Source organism: Panthera pardus, unplaced genomic scaffold, assembly GCF_024362965.1.
Source record: "Panthera pardus isolate Hobbes unplaced genomic scaffold, ASM2436296v1 HiC_scaffold_6, whole genome shotgun sequence".
Classification (NCBI taxonomy): Eukaryota; Metazoa; Chordata; class Mammalia; order Carnivora; family Felidae; genus Panthera; species Panthera pardus.
The window spans coordinates 123107825-123127096 of NW_026526991.1; the positions used below are offsets into that span (position 1 = coordinate 123107825).

Genomic DNA, 19272 nt, shown 5'->3' on the forward strand with positions numbered 1-19272 from the left:
AAACGATCCTCTTATGATGAGGATGTCTGTGGTGGTCATGATGGAGAAGAAGAGGCAGAGATTAGGAGAATGAGGAGGACTTGGGGTCACCAGGAATAGAAGACAATATTTAGTATCTTGAAAAAGAAAATGACAGATGGTAGTAATCAGAGATTAGAACTTCAGAGTTAAAGAATGGAGACTTAGAGGAATTTGAGGTAAAGAAATGCCTTTTGAGCAGTTGCCTTGTGGGAAATTTAAAGAGAAGGGAAAAGAGGAAGGAATCCACCAAATATGGAGCCTGCAGTTAATGGCCACTAAATCTTTTCAAAAACACCCACTCACCTCCATACTGCCAGTACTTCATCTCCCAAAGCCTGTCTCCTCACCCCAAGAAGACATAAAAGTAAGTAAAGGAAAGTAATGTGGGGTCAGAATTCTGCCCACAAGGTAGGAACAATGACCTAGAACAGTTGATACTGGTCAGAGATTCTGGACAGGTGATGAGAAACAGGTCAAGTATTTATAGCTCCTGATGTTTCTAGTTCAGGAAATTACTGCATGTGATTTGATATTTTGTCTGCTTGTATGTGTATACATATAATTTTAGTGTGTATATATATATATATATATATATATATATACTATATATATATATACACACATATATATATATTTAGTATATATATATTTAGCATATATATATTTAGTATATATATATTTAGTGTATATATAGTGTATATATATATAGTATATATATATTTATATAGTATATATATTATATATTTATTATATTATATATAATTTATATTTTATATAGTATATATATATTATATATTTATATAGTATATATATAGTATATATATATTTATATAGTATATATATATAGTATATATATATAGTATATATATATATATTTAGTGTATATTTAGTATATATATAATATATATATACTATATATATATTATATAAATATATACATACACTATATATATATATTTATACACTATATATATATATATAAATATATATATATATATTTATACACTATATATATATATATTTATATGTATTTACCTTATTGGGATGAATTCCTTCATGGGAAATTCCATGTCTTATTTTTCGTGTTCTTCTATCAAAGATGGCATGTAAAATATCTCCTACATAGAATTATAAATAAATTGAAGTTTTTGCTCTCATATATGTATATGCTATACATGAATTATAATAATATTAACATAATAATAGCTGTAGTTATTCTGGGGTCGTAGATTCAGTCTTATAATGATAAAAACAACCACATTAATTCACTTTATTAATTATCTTTATAAATAAGAAACCTGAGTCTAGTGGTTAGGAACCTTGAAGCAAGCAATTTAAGGGTATAACTCAGATTTGTCTGAATCTAATGCCCATGCTGATGCCTACTACCTGGAATTGGAGAGCTATGCTAAGAAGAGGCCATCTGTAAGACATGGCTTATGCCCTTTCTAAGCCAAATGTATTATTTCTCTTTAAAAAGATAGTAACAATATTCACTCTGTGATTTATTATCTGGGCACTTTAACTGTTGAAATGCTAGAGTGAGAACTAACAATGAAAGTTTGATTTGGTTTAGCCTTTCTTTTTTTTTTTTTTTTATTATTATTATTATTATTTTTTTTAATATATGAAATTTACTGTCAAATTGGTTTCCATACAACACCCAGTGCTCATCCCAGAAGGTGCCCTCCTCAATACCCATCACCCACCCTGCCCTCCCTCCCACCCCCCATCAACCCTCAGTTTGTTCTCAGTTTTTAACAGTCTCTTATGCTTTGGCTTTCTCCCACTCTAACCTCTTTTTTTTTTTTTTTTTTTTTTTTTTTTCCTTCCCCTCCCCCATGGGTTTCTGTTATGTTTCTCAGGATCCACATAAGAGTGAAACCATATGGTATAGCCTTTCAATTTAATATATATGCATATATATAAATTTATATATGTAAAAATACATACATTATATATAAATATAATCCGAGAGCCATACTAAGGTTTAATATTAAAGAGCTGTGTGTGTCCCTTAAAGTCTTGGGCAACAGCACTGAGACACAAATGCCCATTTGTTGTGAGTTAATTACTCAGCGATAGGTGGTAAGAAATTTACTAGAAGAAGAACACTACATGTAAGGAATAATTATAGCATTTATTTACTCACATTCTTGTTCCAAAATTTAAAAATGGAGATACTAGGGTAAAACAAGATAAAACTAAGAGATAATGTTATGGTTAAGAAAAAAATTGTATTTAAAATTAAGTAGATCCTAGTACACTGACCTAGATGTCAGCCGTTGACATTCCTCATGGCCACATTCATTAGTGAAAAGAAGCTGCAAATAGACACACACACACACACACACACACACACACACACACACACACTGAAATGAGGAACATAATTAGAAACATATTAGGTGAATATATTAAAGAGAATAAAAGTGATATAAAGTTCTATCCATAGAGTTGAGATGCCAAAGTTTCTTCTCATTTATCAAAAGCTGAAAACTCCAAAACTACATGTGGACTTAGCAGAAAAAACAATTAGTGATGCCTTCCATGAGACTTGGATGGGAGGGTAGTGCTGCTGTTTCCCCTAAACCACATGGTCAACGATAGAGGAATTGCAATCTCTCACTTTTTTCAAATCTGACTCAAGTATTTTGAGCTTTATTTTGAGTTCAATGGAGTGTAACAGAAATAACCCAGTTCTCTACTAATTAGACATGTTTTTAACCACTGTGAGCCTCCTCTTCTTTATGTGAAAAATGAAAACTGTCATATTTACCTTGCCTTTTGTGAGAATTAGAGATGGAGCATTTGAAGCTTTTAACACAATGCCTGGCATGTAGAACGCATGAACATTTTACCAACATATTCACACATGAATATTTAAGATTATTATTAGTAAATGAAAAATAGATTTATAAAACAGAAATTATCATTGTGTAAACAACGTCATCTCTCATCCTATTTTCTTTCCAATGAGATGTTTTGGGAGAGAGACGAAGAAAAATAAAAATAAGAAAAACCTATAAGTACAAATATATAAATATGAGATCTATAGATCTCTCCTCAGTCTCGAGGATTAGATTAGTGCCCTAGCATTCCTGGCAGTGGGGGTGGGGGGGGTGGGGGGGGAGGAGACTAATGAATGAGCTGGTAGCTTATGACTTGAAGGTCACTCTAAGGACAAAACGGTTACCCTGCAATCAGCCTGCTGCGTGATGCCCTGGACCAGAGAGGTCTGCACATTTGTCCTGTCAAGAAGGAGAGCCAAACGTCAGCTGGATATCTTTTCCCTCTTACTTCCTTCTACAGTTCTAACCGTCTCAGGAGAATGCCTGCAGCTCCTTTACAACAAGAGACCAAAGAGGCACCGGGTCATTCACTTCTGCTCTATGCTTGCAGTTTACCACAACCTGCTAAGAACATTCATATCCTCCCTCTGATCCACTCGTTCGGATCCACTGAAAGTATATCTATGTGTAGGCATGTATATACATACATGTACGAACAGACACATGTGTATATATGTATCTACTATACCATGTATGTACACACGTGTATATATCTACTACCACACCGTGTATATGCACACACACATATGTATATCCACCAGAGCCTTTTCAATGCTACTGTTCCTTGAGGGTCACCAAAGCCATTTGCTTTCTCCTAAGGGTAAGTCACTAATGATGAAAGAAGAGAGAGATCATCAGTCACAGGTAAAGATCAAACTGGGGTGAAATAAAAATAAGCAGCCCAAAATCTATTATTGAGGCTAGGAATAAGACTGATTTTTTAAAGGACCGATAAAGAGGGGGGTAGATTACATTGTCATTTAACAGCTGTTTTAGGGCAGATCACTACTGCCTTGGAAACGACTCTGGCAGATGAAGAAAGGAAAGACATAGCCCCCAATCACTTTTTAATGATGTGATTATATATACAACTACAGTGTTTAAAAAGACAAACCTCAAAAGCAATTCATGTCAACCATTAATATCTTTTATGGAAAGTGGTCTTCCTGTTCTAGTCCTATCCTCTTCCCCTATGTGGCATTTTTTTTTTTTATATTCCACTCTTGGAATCTCGACCTCCAATTTTAAACAGCCACCCATTTTCACCCACACCCCCAAAATTCTCTGGTATCTGATGTTAATCTGTTTTCTGGCCAAGGAAACTAAGCTTCAAATTTTGTCGCTTTTGGATGAAGGCCATTTCAAGACTTAGAGAGCAAGAACTTGTGATTTTTAAGCCAAATGTTAATACTGAACACCAAGCACAACTAGAGGAACTTCTAAACACGAAAGAAGAAATAGTGAATTGCCAATTTCACAAAAGCATCAAATGCATTTCTGTAATATTTTAATTGCATACTGAAAATAACTTTTTGGAATGTCTCTGTAAAGAGGCAGATCTCATAGTAATGTCTCTGTCTCTCTCTGTCTCTCTCTGTCTCTCTCTCTCTCTCCCTCTCTTTTGGTACTTCTTGAGTTGAAATTAGTTAAGATTCCATTAAGGAACAATTGGCATAATTCCAGAAATATGAGCTAGATTTCCAAACTCTTGTTTCAATTAATTTAATTAAATATATATTCCAAACAAATTGATTTCCTTTTTTTCTTTTTTGCTCTATTTTAGACTCTACACGTTCTATCAATCTCTTCTTTGACTCGTTTCATTTATATTCTTACATTGTCATCCCTAATTAGATTAATGCCAAACATAAATGATCCACATGACATGGTCATCTCATTTCATTCTTGTGATATTTGTCAGCCTCTTCCTATGTCACACTGTGTTCATTGGTAGGATGGTTGTCCTTATGCTGATTGAAATCAGATTCCCTGCTGGATCCTGGCCTTCATGAACAGCAGAAGGAGGTGCTTCAGGGTGACATGAAGCTGCCAATTATACAAGTCTCCCTTCAGCTTTGTTAAGAGTTAGGCTCTGGGCATCAGGTGTGGAAAGAACGCTCGCCCTTCTTCCCATGGCCCCACTCCATTGATTTCTCTTCTCTTAATTCTTGGCGTCAGGGGCGGTTGGTTGTCTCATAGCTGTAAACACATGGCGACCTGCCATTGGAGTCTCTCAATACTGTGATACTCTTCTGTGGGCACTCAGAGTGCCACCTGCACTACATTTCTTGTAAGCAGGATGCTCATGATTTAATGCATTTAGTTTAAACCTTGATATCGTCTTTTGCATAGAGGACTTCATTGTAGGGTGTTTGTTTTTGGTTGCTTCTGCATCATATTAACTTTAAAGCCTACTATTCCTAAATCATGGTCAATTTGAGTTAAGATAGACTATTTTAAAAGTAGTAGAAATAATTATTATGGTATTTGTTCACAGAGTTATAGTAAATTTCTGTCTCCAAAGAAACAGATTCAGAGTAAAACTTAGGAAATAGGATTGCATTTTACCACAGAATGGCAAGAGTATAAAATATGTAGATCTATGCTTTGTTGGAACAATATAAACAATTAACACCTTATACAGTCTTCCAAGCCAGATTTAGCTGAACTTCATATAGCAAACACTAGGCTTCACAAAACTTCTTCAATTGGAAGGAGCACATTATTTTTTGGCTGAATCTCTCATTGTTTCCATCCTAAGGGGCCTCTTCCAATCTGAGAGCATAACCCAGCAGCCATTGAATACAGAGTGAGCACGGCAAGGGCTTGCAAAGCTCATCAGGGGCTTTGGTGCTTAGGAGAAGATTAGTTCTGATCACAAGTGAGGGCAGAGCCTGGTTAATGATGGAATTGCCCTAAAGTGGAAGAGAAAGAAGAGTGCAGACCCAAACTACTTCCCTTGGGGGTATACTTGAAGTACAAGAGTGAAGAATGAAAATGCTATCATTATTCCACATGTGGCATTTCTCATAGAAATTTCCAGCCCAATTAGTGAGGCTTCATCAACTTCCCACATTGAAGGGAAAATGGAAACCCAGGCAAATAAACTTTAGGAAAGAATTCTGGGTAAGAAGTAAAATCTGGCTTAGAAGATTATATAATGTAGTCATTATTCTACATTGTTCCAATAAACCATAGATCCAGAATATTCTACATCTCATCATTGGGTATAAAAATGCAATTCTCATTTGTTAAATTTCGCTCTAAATCTGAATCTTTGGATTCAGAAAGCAATTACCACTCTATGCACAAATACTATGCGGTAATATGCACAAATATTATGGGGTAATGATTATCTTTGTCATTCTTACATTCTAAAGTGTTGTCTCAGAAGCGTTCAGGTTTTCATTTCATGACCTCTCCAAGTATTGTAGGTCTTCTGGTTGTAGTCTACTTGTTATGTTTATTTTCTGTATATGACATTTTAAATATCTAAGATATTTATCTTGCTAATACTTTTATTATTGTTTTGTTTGAATTCATTTCTCATGCATTGATTACTATGTTCTGGCATAAGGGTATTTTATTGATCATAAAATTGCAAAGATATTGCACAGTGACATTCCATCTCACTGGGCTTCATCGTCAATTTTACTAAATATTCTTAGCGCCAGCATGAGGTTAGAAGAGAATATAAATTGGGCAGAGCTCACATAGAAACAGTGAGTCTTCTTTAAAGGCTAAACAAATGGATTTCCTTTCTCCAAATTTCTTCCTGGAAGAAACGCTGTTTTTCTGCACCAGTATCTTTATCAGCCTTCCAGAGGATTTTGTTCACTACTGGGATCATTCACTGCTCTTTGTTGTGTTTTAATTATTTTTTGTTGCATCATCAAAGGCAATTTGCTACAGATGGGTCCAGTCATATGCTCCTTCCATCCTTCTTCTTGGCACAAACATACTAACTTTGGCTCTGGTCTTTGAAATCCCTGTAACTAAGCCAATCTTTCTACACGTCTTTCAAGTTGAGGGTTTTAACCCTGTCCTGGTTTCAAAGAAAGGAAAGACGATGCAATAACCGTCTGCCTTTGAAGACTGGGAGGAATACAATGAATTATAAAAATCTTCTTTATGAATTACTGACAAGCCAACACTCTGAGCGTGGATGAAAATCGGTGAATTTCTAACCATATTAATTTGAATAGGATATACAGGATATATTAACAGAGCAGCAATTGCTGCATTTGGTCAAATTTGCAATGATAAGATGTGTTTCTTTCTTATACCCTTCAGTGTATAAAGCTTTTAAACATTCTCTAACCCTGGAGTAATTATCCAGGGACACAGTAATTATAAGACTTTGGTGTCTATAATGTCTTGTACTTATTTCACTGTGGCCTCTAACCAAGAATTAAAAGTGCCCTCTTTTAAGACTGTCTTGTCCTACAACGACCCCAAGTGAATTAGGTATTACTTGTTTTTCCTTACTTAAGTTAGTGAGTTTCTTTGCACATCTCCAAAGCCACCATTATAATGTCAGTGCTCAGAACCAGAGTGCATTAGAGAGCCAGGGTTCAAATCCTGGTTCTTATTAGCAGAATTTCTAGAATACAGTGTGTTACAAATTCCAGGTTCAAATAATACACATGCAAACACACATGAGTGAACACACACACACACACACACACACACACACACCGGAAACATTTATAGTGAACAGAAAAAGATAATACTAGTTTATCATTGTTTTGATAGGTTTGGAAAGGAAGCCCTGTGAGACATGGAAATAGCACAGGATCTTTTCCATTAACTTAGCTATTGTGCCCTTCATATCTTTAGTGAGATTTATCTTCATCTTTGAGAATCCATAGTGGACCAATAGATAGAGCCATTCTGGAAGTATAACAGAGGGTCCTCAGCTAAGTTATGTGAGTAAAATAAAAATGAAATAAAAGTAGCCCTACTTTTTTTTTTTTTAAGAAAATGGAATGTACACATTTGATACTAGCGGTGAAGATGATTTCACACTCCCACATACTTTGTAGTTTCTCATAGGAGGGATGTCGTGAGCCTTTGGACACATCACTGCCCTCTTTACACTACATTTGTTGTTTAAATCTTCATTCCTGAAAACTTCTGCAAAGAAAATGTATTCTTTTATTTTACAGTATTGCTATCCAACATGGACAGCAATGATCTGATCCAGGCAAAGAGAACAAATGCAGAGAAGACTGTAACAGACACAATAATAACAGGGCTTTAAAGACAACATGCTCCATTTCTAGCTGAAACTTGATTAAATGACTTGTAACCCAGACCGTGATTCACTGATGAACATTAGTTAAAGACAGAGATGATGTGAGAGAAAACTGGTTCTTCTCTTCTTCATATTTGATGAAGAAAACAGGGATTCCACAAATAAGATACCATGGAGACAAATGAGTGCTCCTCTTTCTGCAGATAACTTCTCTATTTACATTTAATAGAGGACAGGGAAAATAACACTTCATTTCAGGTCTTCTTTTTATTTTTTCCCTTCCTAATAACAGCATTGTATTTAGTCCACTGACCCATTCAATAAACATTCATCATGCCTGGCCCTGAGCCTATGACTATGGAAAGTTCACTGGCTTTAGGAATTCAGAGACTATGGGAGAAGATATAAACATTTTATATAATATAAAATACTACAACTAATACAACTGAAGTATGAGTAAAAGGTACAGGCCACCTGTGTTTTGGGCTGGAGTATTTCATGGAAGTGGTGCTACTGAATTGGTTTTGAAGAGTAAGAGGGATGGATTTTTTTTTCATTTGAAAGAAATAATATCATTCTGAAAGGACCTTGCATAAGACTATGAACACCGCAAATGAACATCCATTGCTGAGGGAGATGTACGTATTAATAGACCAGAGAGGCTGGAGTATAGACAGTGTGGGACTCAGCTGGCAGTGGAGAGAGTTGGGAAAACAAAGCAGCTAGCTAGAGAAGGTTGCGCACATTAAAACCATTTGAGTTCATCTCTAGGGCTACAGGAGTCTGCCAAACAATTCTGAACAACGAAATGAACGGATCACATATGTGTTTCCGAATCCTGCTTTCTGTGGATGGATCAGGAGGCAAATTTTGGACAGAGACTGCTATCCTGGCAGTTGAGGGACATGCGAAGACAGAACGTAGAGAGGCTAGTCTCAGAGTCTCTGTGTGATGAAGACCCGACCTAAGATGTTGGCCATAAGGAAGGAGGAAATTATAAAAGGTTTGTGGATTAAATTAATAGAAAATCGAGACCAATTTAAGAAATGAGATATACATTCGTTTTCCTTACATTCATGGATAAGGAGACATTCTCTATATGACTCTGGAAAGAAGCTTTTCATCATGTTTAATGTATAGAATATGACAAGTCTTCATTTTATAGTAATTTTAGTAACTAGAGATGTACGTAAGGAAAGCCAAATGACCACAACAACGTGACTACCATCCTACTCTGGAATTATTATCCGTGATACGAAACTACTTGGACATCAGGGGGGCACTAGAAACCAACAGGTATTGTAATTTTATCACACACTAGACGCTAGCGTGGGTATTGGAGCTTATTCGGAGAACAAAACCTTAACCCCAACCTCCAAAATGCTTATGCTAACAAACAAAATATGTAATATACAAACAAAATATAAAATATACCTAAAAATAGTGACTGAGATTGAAAACTATCATCTTTGTTTTCTTTATTTATTTATTTTAGTTCAGAATCTTCTAAGCTATGGCATTAATGTTTGGAACCAGTGCACATGTATGTATAGGGGCAAGTGATGTGTATTTTATCCATCTGTCTCTATTATCTAGCTAGGTGAATATCTCTCTCTTTTTTAATTTGAGGGAGAGAGAGAATGAATGCTGGGGAGAAGGGAGAAGGGCAGAGTGAGAAAGAAGGAGACTCTCAAACAGGCTCGAACTCAGCATGGAGCACAACACAGGGCTCAATCCCACGACCGGAGCCAAAATCAAGAGTCAAACACTCAACCAACTGAGCCACTGAGGCATCATCCCTGAATATATATACATATATGTGTACATATACATACACACATGTGTACATGTGTGTACATATACACACACATGTATACATATATACATATATATACACATATATATACATATATATACATATACATATATATATATATATATATCTCATAAGCACCTACATTATGATAGTTATCTAGGGTGAACTACATTTATCCTGAATCTTTGCATTCTTTGTGATCATAATATTCATGAGGTCATGAATATAAAATTGGTAAGATCTTTCTTAGGTGACTCTATTTGCCTTAAGAAAAATGAATCCAGAGGGCAGGGGTCTATGCATGTATGTGTTTGCTGTAACCCCAGTGCCAGGCACACTGTAAATACTTAGTAAACATTCATTGAAACACAAGGAAATGATATTAACACTAAATATTAACACTACACCACCAATGTATATGATGTGATGTGTATTGTAATATATATGTCGTCTATTTTATCTATCTATGTATCTACTATGTATGTACTATGTATGATATATCTATCATCTCTCTGTCATAACTTTGAAATGAGATCCCTATACTCTACATTGTGGCAAAGAAATGAATAAAAATAGCAGTAAAAATAACTGCACAAGGCATAAATAAAAACAAATGGGGTCAATCTAGGAAAAGCAATTTTTACTCATTTAAGCCTATCATGAAAGCATATTGTCTCCATTCAAATCTGTTACATGCGCTTACTTTTTAGATATTTCTGCCTATGTAAATTATTACAGAAAGGTTAATTAACAACTGTACTTAGAAGTAAATTTGTTTCATTGCCTAGAGCTAAGACTGCATTTATTTTACAGAGTTTATTCCTCCTTGCCATATTGATACATTAATTGAATTAGAAGAATATTAAGCACCAATTTCTCCTTCTGGTTGTGTTGTATGTCATGACAAATATAAAAGTGTAAAATCCAATTTCAAAAGTAAGTATTTACAACCACTCTGGGGAAGATAAGTCATATATACATGAAGGTATTATAAAAATAAGGGAGCATAAAAGCATACATCAAAATCAAAGCTTAATTTGGATATGCTAAACTTATTGGCAATCAAATTTTTTAGGTAGTTTGATGTGAGACCAGCAAAACAGTGGACATTTAAACTATATGAAAGGACAAAACAACATAAGGATACATGAAGAGAAAAAATGAGGACACAAGGATTATGCCCTGAGGTCGCTCAGTATTTTACAAGTTGAGCAGAAACAGAAGAATTTGGAAAAGGATATGAAAAGGAAAAGATAGAGGTGTTAGATTAAAACCATTAAGGTATCGCATCCTGTAAGCTAAGAAAAGAAAAAAAGAGAGTGTTTTTACGAAGGGATGGACACAGATGTCGAGTACTGCCGAGCAGCCAAGCGATTTGGGCATAGAAAAGTGTTAATTGGCTTCAGTGAGATAAAACTGGTAACCTTTCCAAGAGAAGATTCAGTGAAGTTTCAAGGGGTGAATACACATTGGAGAAGTGACAGCAGGGAAGCCAAATAAAGAGACGGTAACTGAAGTAAGAAACGAGATCGATAGAGGATTTTTAGAAGACATCTGCGTGCTGACTTGATGACGCAGCGAGAGGGTGAGACTGAAGACACAGGAGAATGGATGCTGTCAAGGAAGCAAACAGAGGGAGGAGGAGAAAGATTACAATCCAGAAAAAAATACTTGGATGGAGATGAGAGCAGTTGTCTGAGATGAGGAGGTGAACGATGATTTCTGTCAAACCGCTGAGAGTGATTTGCAAGGATTACAGGTTTGAATTTTCCTTTTTTTTTTTTTCACCTGGGCAGGAGGCAATGATGAATATATATAAGCAAACGAGAACTGTTAGAATTTACATCAATGTAGATTAATCTGGTAGAGGTTATCAGGCCTTCCCTGTGGCAGCTAGCCTCCCGAGTGGCCCCTAATCCCCCCCACCTAGATGGTAAAAGACTTCTGCCTTGCTCCCTTGGGCAAACTAGTTGCCATGCAATCAGTGCTTTCTTACAAACATATAGACAATTTGTTTATAGCTGGAAACAAACAACAAAACTTCCCTTAGATTATTTTTCCTTAAAAGCCTTATTCGTTTAGTAAATAAGTAGGTGAGTGTCTCTCTTTACTACATGCATTTCCTGATGCTTGGAATTTGTCGATGTCCAAAACAGACAAAAAAAATCCCTGACTATGTCAAAACAAGTTAACTGCTCAAAGATCATAAAAACCATGAGCATGCCCTTTCCTACTGGCAGTATTACATAGCCAGGGTTTTTCACTTCTTAAAATTCTTTTCTTATCCCTATTAAATATGAAAACTATCCTAGGATCTTTTAAAAGGTAATTCTCATGTGAAAGTCTGCAGAAATCACCTACTCCCTAGGATCTCTTTCTTAAAAGAGCACACTCATGAATTAGAAAACAAACAAAAACAGCCATTAAAATGGTCTGGTAATTGGTGTAAGTCCTATTGAAACAATTCTGCTTTCCTGTCTGATCTACATGTAGAAATGCATGTTGATTGCCATTTATCACATTTAAATATGTGAATCAACTCAATTAGCCTGTAGACCATGTAATAATGCATTATTTATGAGAAGACAAATCATTTTAACTAACAGAGTCTCAGAAATTGGATTGTATCTTTAAATTATTGATTTTGCTTAATAACTCAGAAGGGGGAATCCCAATACCATTAACTATTTTTCAAAAAGTTTATGCAACTAACCTTCATTTAAATGAATACGGATCTTATATTGATTTGAAGACACGATCAATGCCCAAAAAGAAAAATCCCTTTATGGGGCGCCTGGGTGGCTCGATCGGTTAAGCATCCTACTCTTGATTTTGGCCCAGGCCATGATCTCACAGTTCATGAGTTCAAGCCCCACACTGGGCTCTGGGCAGTGCAGAGCCTGGTTGGAATTCTCCGTCTCTCCCTCTCTCTTTGCCCCTCCCATACACTCTCTTGCGCGTGCATGCACACATACTCCTTCTCTCAAAAATACATAAACACTTAAAAAAAGAAAAAGAAAAATGCTTTTATGGCTGTGTCTTGTTAGTATGTGTGCTTAGTTGGTCGGTCATCCATCTGGGTAGCTATTAAGGCTCTTATCATCTTCACCCAAGTTCTGCATACCCTGTCCATCTCCTGTCAGGCATTCTCTTAAGTTTAGCTATTGGAATCAGAAGACTGGATGAGCCATCTTCCATGCCCACAACACGTGATTGATTCATAGGCCTTCTTCCCATCCCAATCCTACTTCCTTGGTTTTGAGGATATAATATAATTTTTGGTAAGAGGCCATAGTGCCCCACCATCAATAGTTTAAAGCAGTTCACTGAAACCTTCATAACATCTTTTTTTTTTTTTAATTTTTTTTTTAAACGTTTATTTATTTTTGGGACAGAGAGAGACAGAGCATGAACGGGGGAGGGGCAGAGAGAGAGGGAGACACAGAATCGGAAGCAGGCTCCAGGCTCTGAGCCATCAGCCCAGAGCCCGATGTGGGGCTCGAACTCACGGACCGTGAGATCGTGACCTGAGCTGAAGTCGGATGCTCAACCGACTGAGCCACCCAGGTGCCCCCATAACATCTTAAGTCCTATAGTTTTGTCCACAGCTCTGGGGTAGATGAATTTGAACACAGAACTAGGAAGTGCCATGATTTGAGTTTCTCAGTGAGAGACATCTGTCAATTAAAAGGGCAGTGTCATCAATGTGAAGACCTGGGACTCTGAGCTCAGATACTGAAGTCCAGTCGGAGACACAAAGTAAAACAAACAAATATGTGACAGAAAAAAGAAGAATGATGGGTCAGAAAGGACCTTCTGCTGTGGAAGCAAGGAGAAAAATAAATATGGAAAAGAGAACAACGTAAAATAGAGAAAATTAATCCACCGGAGAATTAGAAGAAATTTTAACCTCAAAGCGTTAGGAGAGACAGTCAGAAAAGTTTGGTGCTTTCAAATAAAAACATTTGCTTTAATTATAATTCAAATAATTAAAATGAACCCAACTGTTGGTGTTGGCAATATTCAAAAGCCAAGGAAAAAAAAGCTGAAAGTACTGAAATAAAATTAAATGAACAGAAAACTACAGTAAACGTTCAAGGACTCTGAGATTGCCCACAAATTCCTGTTAGTCTCCATATCTCTCTATTTAATTTATCACTCCCAAAATAAATTTAATTTTTTCTCAATTGCCCACATCCAAAAGTAAATCTCCAAACCCATTTTACTCAGGGCATATTTTCCATTTGGTTTACTTATCTCTAATTCAACACTTTTAAAAATTATTGTATCTATTGAAGGTTATTTTGTCTGTCCCGTGTGCTTCATCATATTTTTGGTATTTAAAAACAAGAAAAAGATGTTTTCTATACCTATTATTTTAACTTCAGGTATAGAACTGCATTATAATTTCAATAGGGTTTTATAGACTGGTTTCTGAAACAAGCCATGATTTACAAGATTGTTTCTACAGAAAAATGTGTTGCAAGTTCCATTCAGCTGATTTACTGATGATCCTTTGAAAAATAAAACATCCGCGCACTTGGGGCTGCCTAACATCAATGTGAAGAAGGTCTGGCTTGTAGTATAAAGACTTACGGTGTATTCAAGATGCTTTCTTCTCTTCTTACATTTATGTAGAAAGTTATGCCATTTATAAATTTTGTAAGAAATTTTATAAGACCCACGATGGTCCAGAAAATTGCTAACCCACAGAGTTCTTAGAGGGATACGTGGCTCAGAAGATGCTGATTACAATATTGATTGTCAATAGCTGTCCCTTATTAACCTTTATGTCCCTTGCCACAACTTTAGTACGTTTCTGAGTTAACTACCAATTTTTCACCTCCCACTTCAGCATCTTCCTGGCCACAGCTGCACAATTCAAATTACACGTTCCATGTCATATAAGCACTAAGACAAAACCTAAAACTAATTCATCATCTTCCTTCCTAAAATTAGCTTGGTCCTCCTCTGATTTCTCTCTTCTTCCTACTTAACAATTTTTACCCTGGCCACTCAAATTCAAAACTTAGGAATTTTATACTTCTCTTTACGTGCCTTTCCAATTCCAAGTCACAAAACACTTATTTAACAATGTATTTTAAAATCTAATTCCCATCCTATTTGCGACAAAATGGCTTATCAATAATTACTTCATGAATTTTACATTACACCTGAACAGACTTTATTGTTTCTCTCCTTCAAGTTCATCCCACGTGCTACCATTAGAACAACCATCTAGAAAAGGAGTAGAGATATTTATCCAGAAGTCTAATTACTGAACACAGTATGTTATCATATAAAGGCTATACCATCAAGGAGAGCTGAAAAAAAATACTGAATAATAAACTCCATTTAAAAGGAAATTAGCTCACTGGGAAGGAGTGGGAAGCAGTGATGAGGAAAGAAATTGGTAAACCCACAATTAAAAAAAACAAACAAACAAAAAACCAACCCACTCATTGTATACTGGAGTAGAAAAACAAGGAGAAACCAGAGAATAGTAACCCAACAGATGAATGGAGAAAGTTGGGAATGCAAATAAACATTTTCTAAAATTCTTACATTTTTCATGATTAAAAGAGAAATAGTACAATTGAAATGTGTGCACCAAATAGAAAATCAGTATATATTTTTCTAAGCACATATCAAAAATTGTGAATAAAGAGAATCTCTCAAAAGCAACCTAATAGAAAATAGGGAATTGGAAAGCATAGTAAATTGAGGATTAATATTGAAATATCATTGTGCTTTCTCTGAGAATTTTAATCTATCAATGTCTCAGAACTAAACTGAAGTAGTGTTGCAAAATGATAAAAGAAGTAAAGGGATTTTATAAAATTCCAGCATAAAATTATCAATAGCTCCAAATTTCAAAACTATTTAGTAGTTCATTGTTATCAAAAGCTATGATGTGAGATTTAAAATCTTTGTGTCTTGGGGCACCTGGTGGCTTAGTTGGTTAAGTGTCCAACTTTGGCTCAGGTCATGATCTCGCAATTCATAAATTCGAGCGCCGCATCAGGCTCTGTGCTGACAGCTCAGAGCCTGGAGCCTGCTTCAGATTCTGTGTCTCATTCTCACTCTGTCCCTCCCCTACTGAGGCGCTCTCTCTCTCTCCCTCTCTCTCTCTCTCTTTCTCTCTCAAAAATAAATAATAAAAAAACATTCAAAATCTGTGTTCAGTTCCACATCTGTAAAACGTAACAGATAACTGCTTCATAATGTTTTTAAGGAAATTACAATACATTACATACATTGTGCAATGTGCCCGCACAGAGAAGGTACTCCATAATTGGTATTTACTATGACTTTCTATTCAAAGATTTCAGTCTGGGTATATCAAGTGGGCTTAACATGTAAGAATAAGATTATGTTCTAAAATGCATTATACAGGAGGCTCCTGGGTGGCTCAGTCGGTTAGGCATCCGACTTCAGCTCAGGTCATGATCTCACGGTTCGTGGGTTCGAGACCCGCAATGGGATCTGTGCTGACAGCTCAGAGCATGGAGCCTGTTTCAGATTCTGTGTGTGTGTGTCTCTCTCTGCCCCTCCCCCACTCATGCTCTGTCTCCCTCTGTCTGAAAAATAAACATTAAAGAAATAAAATAAAATAAAATGCATCATACAGAAATGACTTTTTTCCCTTTCTCTGTAAACTTCAAACTTGCTCAATGTTTTAAGCATCTAACATTTAACATGACCATGAGAGAGAACAGTGATATGCCAATCATGGAATTCCCCAGATGGTAGGCAAATTTTCATGGAGAAACATGGAAAGATATAATCTTGGGAACTGAAATGGCATGATAGTTCTTTGGCTTTATGATGCGTGATACAGACTTGTGGTGGCTCACTTACTATCTTGGTTTGTCATTTATTCATTGCAAATCCATCCTTTGCAGGAGGTTGTGTGTTTAAATTGTGACCACGTCCTTGTAGGACATTAAGTTTAGGACATTAACATAAAGTTTCAAGTTGTCCTACATTCCTTTCGGTACTTATCTTTCAGTTCAGTATGTCTCCCCCTATGCAGATAATGTGCATTGAGACTTAACACTGAAGCATTTTACAAATCTGGGTTTTCAAGTTATTTCAGAGACCTTCTAGGCCCCACACACCTCCGGAGAGATGGCAAACATTTTTGTTGCCTTTCCTTGCTAGTTGATGTACTTTTACTTGTACAATTTTTATTGATTACTGGTTAATGCAATATATGTGGGCTAATTATATGAGCCCAAACTCTTACCCTTCTTTAAAAGTGTGGATTCCATTCTAAGCTTCTTTAAATACAGTGTGAGTTACAAATTTTACTTACACAACAATCATTGTGAAATAAAGATATCATAAATGTATCAGAAAAATGTGTGTATATCTCCCACACAGCTCATACTTTGTTTAAAATTCTTTAATATAGTTCTAAAGTTTAGTAGTAAAATGTTTTCTTACCAAACTACAACTCACTATCACACTCAAAGAATTCTAGGAAAGTACTTAGTGCCCTTTGGCTGTTTGCTAGATGTTGAGTGAAGGCTGTATGCAGAATGGGTAAATCTCCAAGTCCTACAAGTTGAGAGGCAGCTGCGGTGATGGTTAGAAGCCTGAATCCTCAAGTTGGACTGTTTCGACTTATACTCCAACACTTACTAAGTTGAGCAAGTGAATGAGTACTCTGTAAGCTATTCCATCGAAGTAAGAATATAATAATAATGCCCTCTTCTTAGAGTGATTGTAAGGATTAAATGAGATGATGGATTAAAAGAGGGTTCAGTTAGTAAGAACAGATGAGTAAGACTTAGCCACCACTGTTCCATTAAGCATACATTTATTCATTGCCTATTAAGTGTTTGGAAGTCTTTGGGTAATTTAGATATCCATAGTGATAGCAATACTGGGTAAATAAATACTAGCTGCTGCTGACGCTGCTACTTGTTTTTAGAACTAGGCGTTATCTATTCGCAAACCCAAACATTTCAAGTTATGTTCTTCATATCATTACTTAGCTCAAAATGGTAAACGGAAGGAGTCTAAACAGTATCTTCTTACAAGCCTGAATTGGAGACATTGAGGGTTGCTCCACTCATCCCTGTAGACAACTGCTACAGCACACTTCAAAAATGTCCTTCTTGGGGCACCCGGGTGGCTCAGTCGGTTGAGCGTCCGACTTCAGCTCAGGTCATGATCTCGCCGTCAGTGGGTTCGAGCCCCGCGTCGGGGTCTGTGCTGACAGCTCCGAGCCTGGAGCCTGTTTCAGATTCTGTGTCTCCCTCTTTCTCTGACCCTCCCCTGTTCATGCTCTCTGTCTCAAAAATAAGTAAATGTTAAAAAAAAAATGTCCTTCTTCCACTTGCTGTTGGCTAAGAGGGTGACCCAATATTCAACCTCTTCTTAAGCAAAAAACTGTCCACTCTGATATCATATTAAATCATGTATTCACTGATAATACTTCTCTGAAAATGAAATGGTAGCACATTTACCAAAAAAGCCCAGTTATGAGAGAGTCAGTAAAATAAACCTGGAAGAAAAATCCTTATGGCCAAATCACTTATCATGAGAGACTATGTTGCTAGGAAATATTGTCACCAAGAAGGTTCTTTCTTTTTTATGTTCTTTTACACAAATTCAGTTTTCGATAGAGTGGGATCCAAGTGTGAAATTTGTGAAGTACCCCAGGAACTAAAAAGAATTCTTAGAATATTAAATCTGTCATCTATTTGCTGCTGCCATGCGACATTTATTGCCACATGTGCCTAGTTTAAAGTAGGTCCTCATTAAAACACCGGAAGGAAGAAGGAAGGAAGGAAGGAAGGAAGGAAGGAAGGAAGGAAGGAAGAAGGAAGGAAGGAAGGAAGGAAGGAAGGAAGGAAGGAAGGAAGGAAGGAAGGTGATCAGTTCATTAGCTTCTGCCTGTTTTCACGTTCCCACATCTATTACCAAGGTTATTTCCTGAAGTGCACAATATTCACACTTAGCTGAGAGATTTAATTTAGATTTCCAGGGGTCAAGGGATAGGCTTGTACTATGCAATTCTTTTGGTTTGAATTACCTGACTACAGATTCATCAGAAAGTGAGAATTATTTCACCTAAAATTTCAAAGAACTGAGAAAAATGTCTGTTTTCTAGACTTCACATTTGTGACAACTGCTTCGAGTTTCATTTAGAGTGATTGTATGTAATGATGTAAAAAAAAGAATTTCCAAACTGAACCTGGGCCATGAAATATCAAAACCATTTAGCATCTACCAGTTAAAATCTAAAACTTCATACAGGGTAATATAGATAATATGAAAAGCAGAGAGTGTGAAAATATACATTTGTAAATATG

General features: G+C 36.1%; 1 protein-coding gene across 2 annotated transcripts in view; it reads right to left on the reverse strand.

Annotated features, from left to right (window-relative positions):
- The window catches only part of MALRD1 (MAM and LDL receptor class A domain containing 1), a 770287-nt gene that overhangs the window by 289979 nt on the left and 461036 nt on the right, over nt 1-19272 (reverse strand). The window lies entirely within an intron of this gene.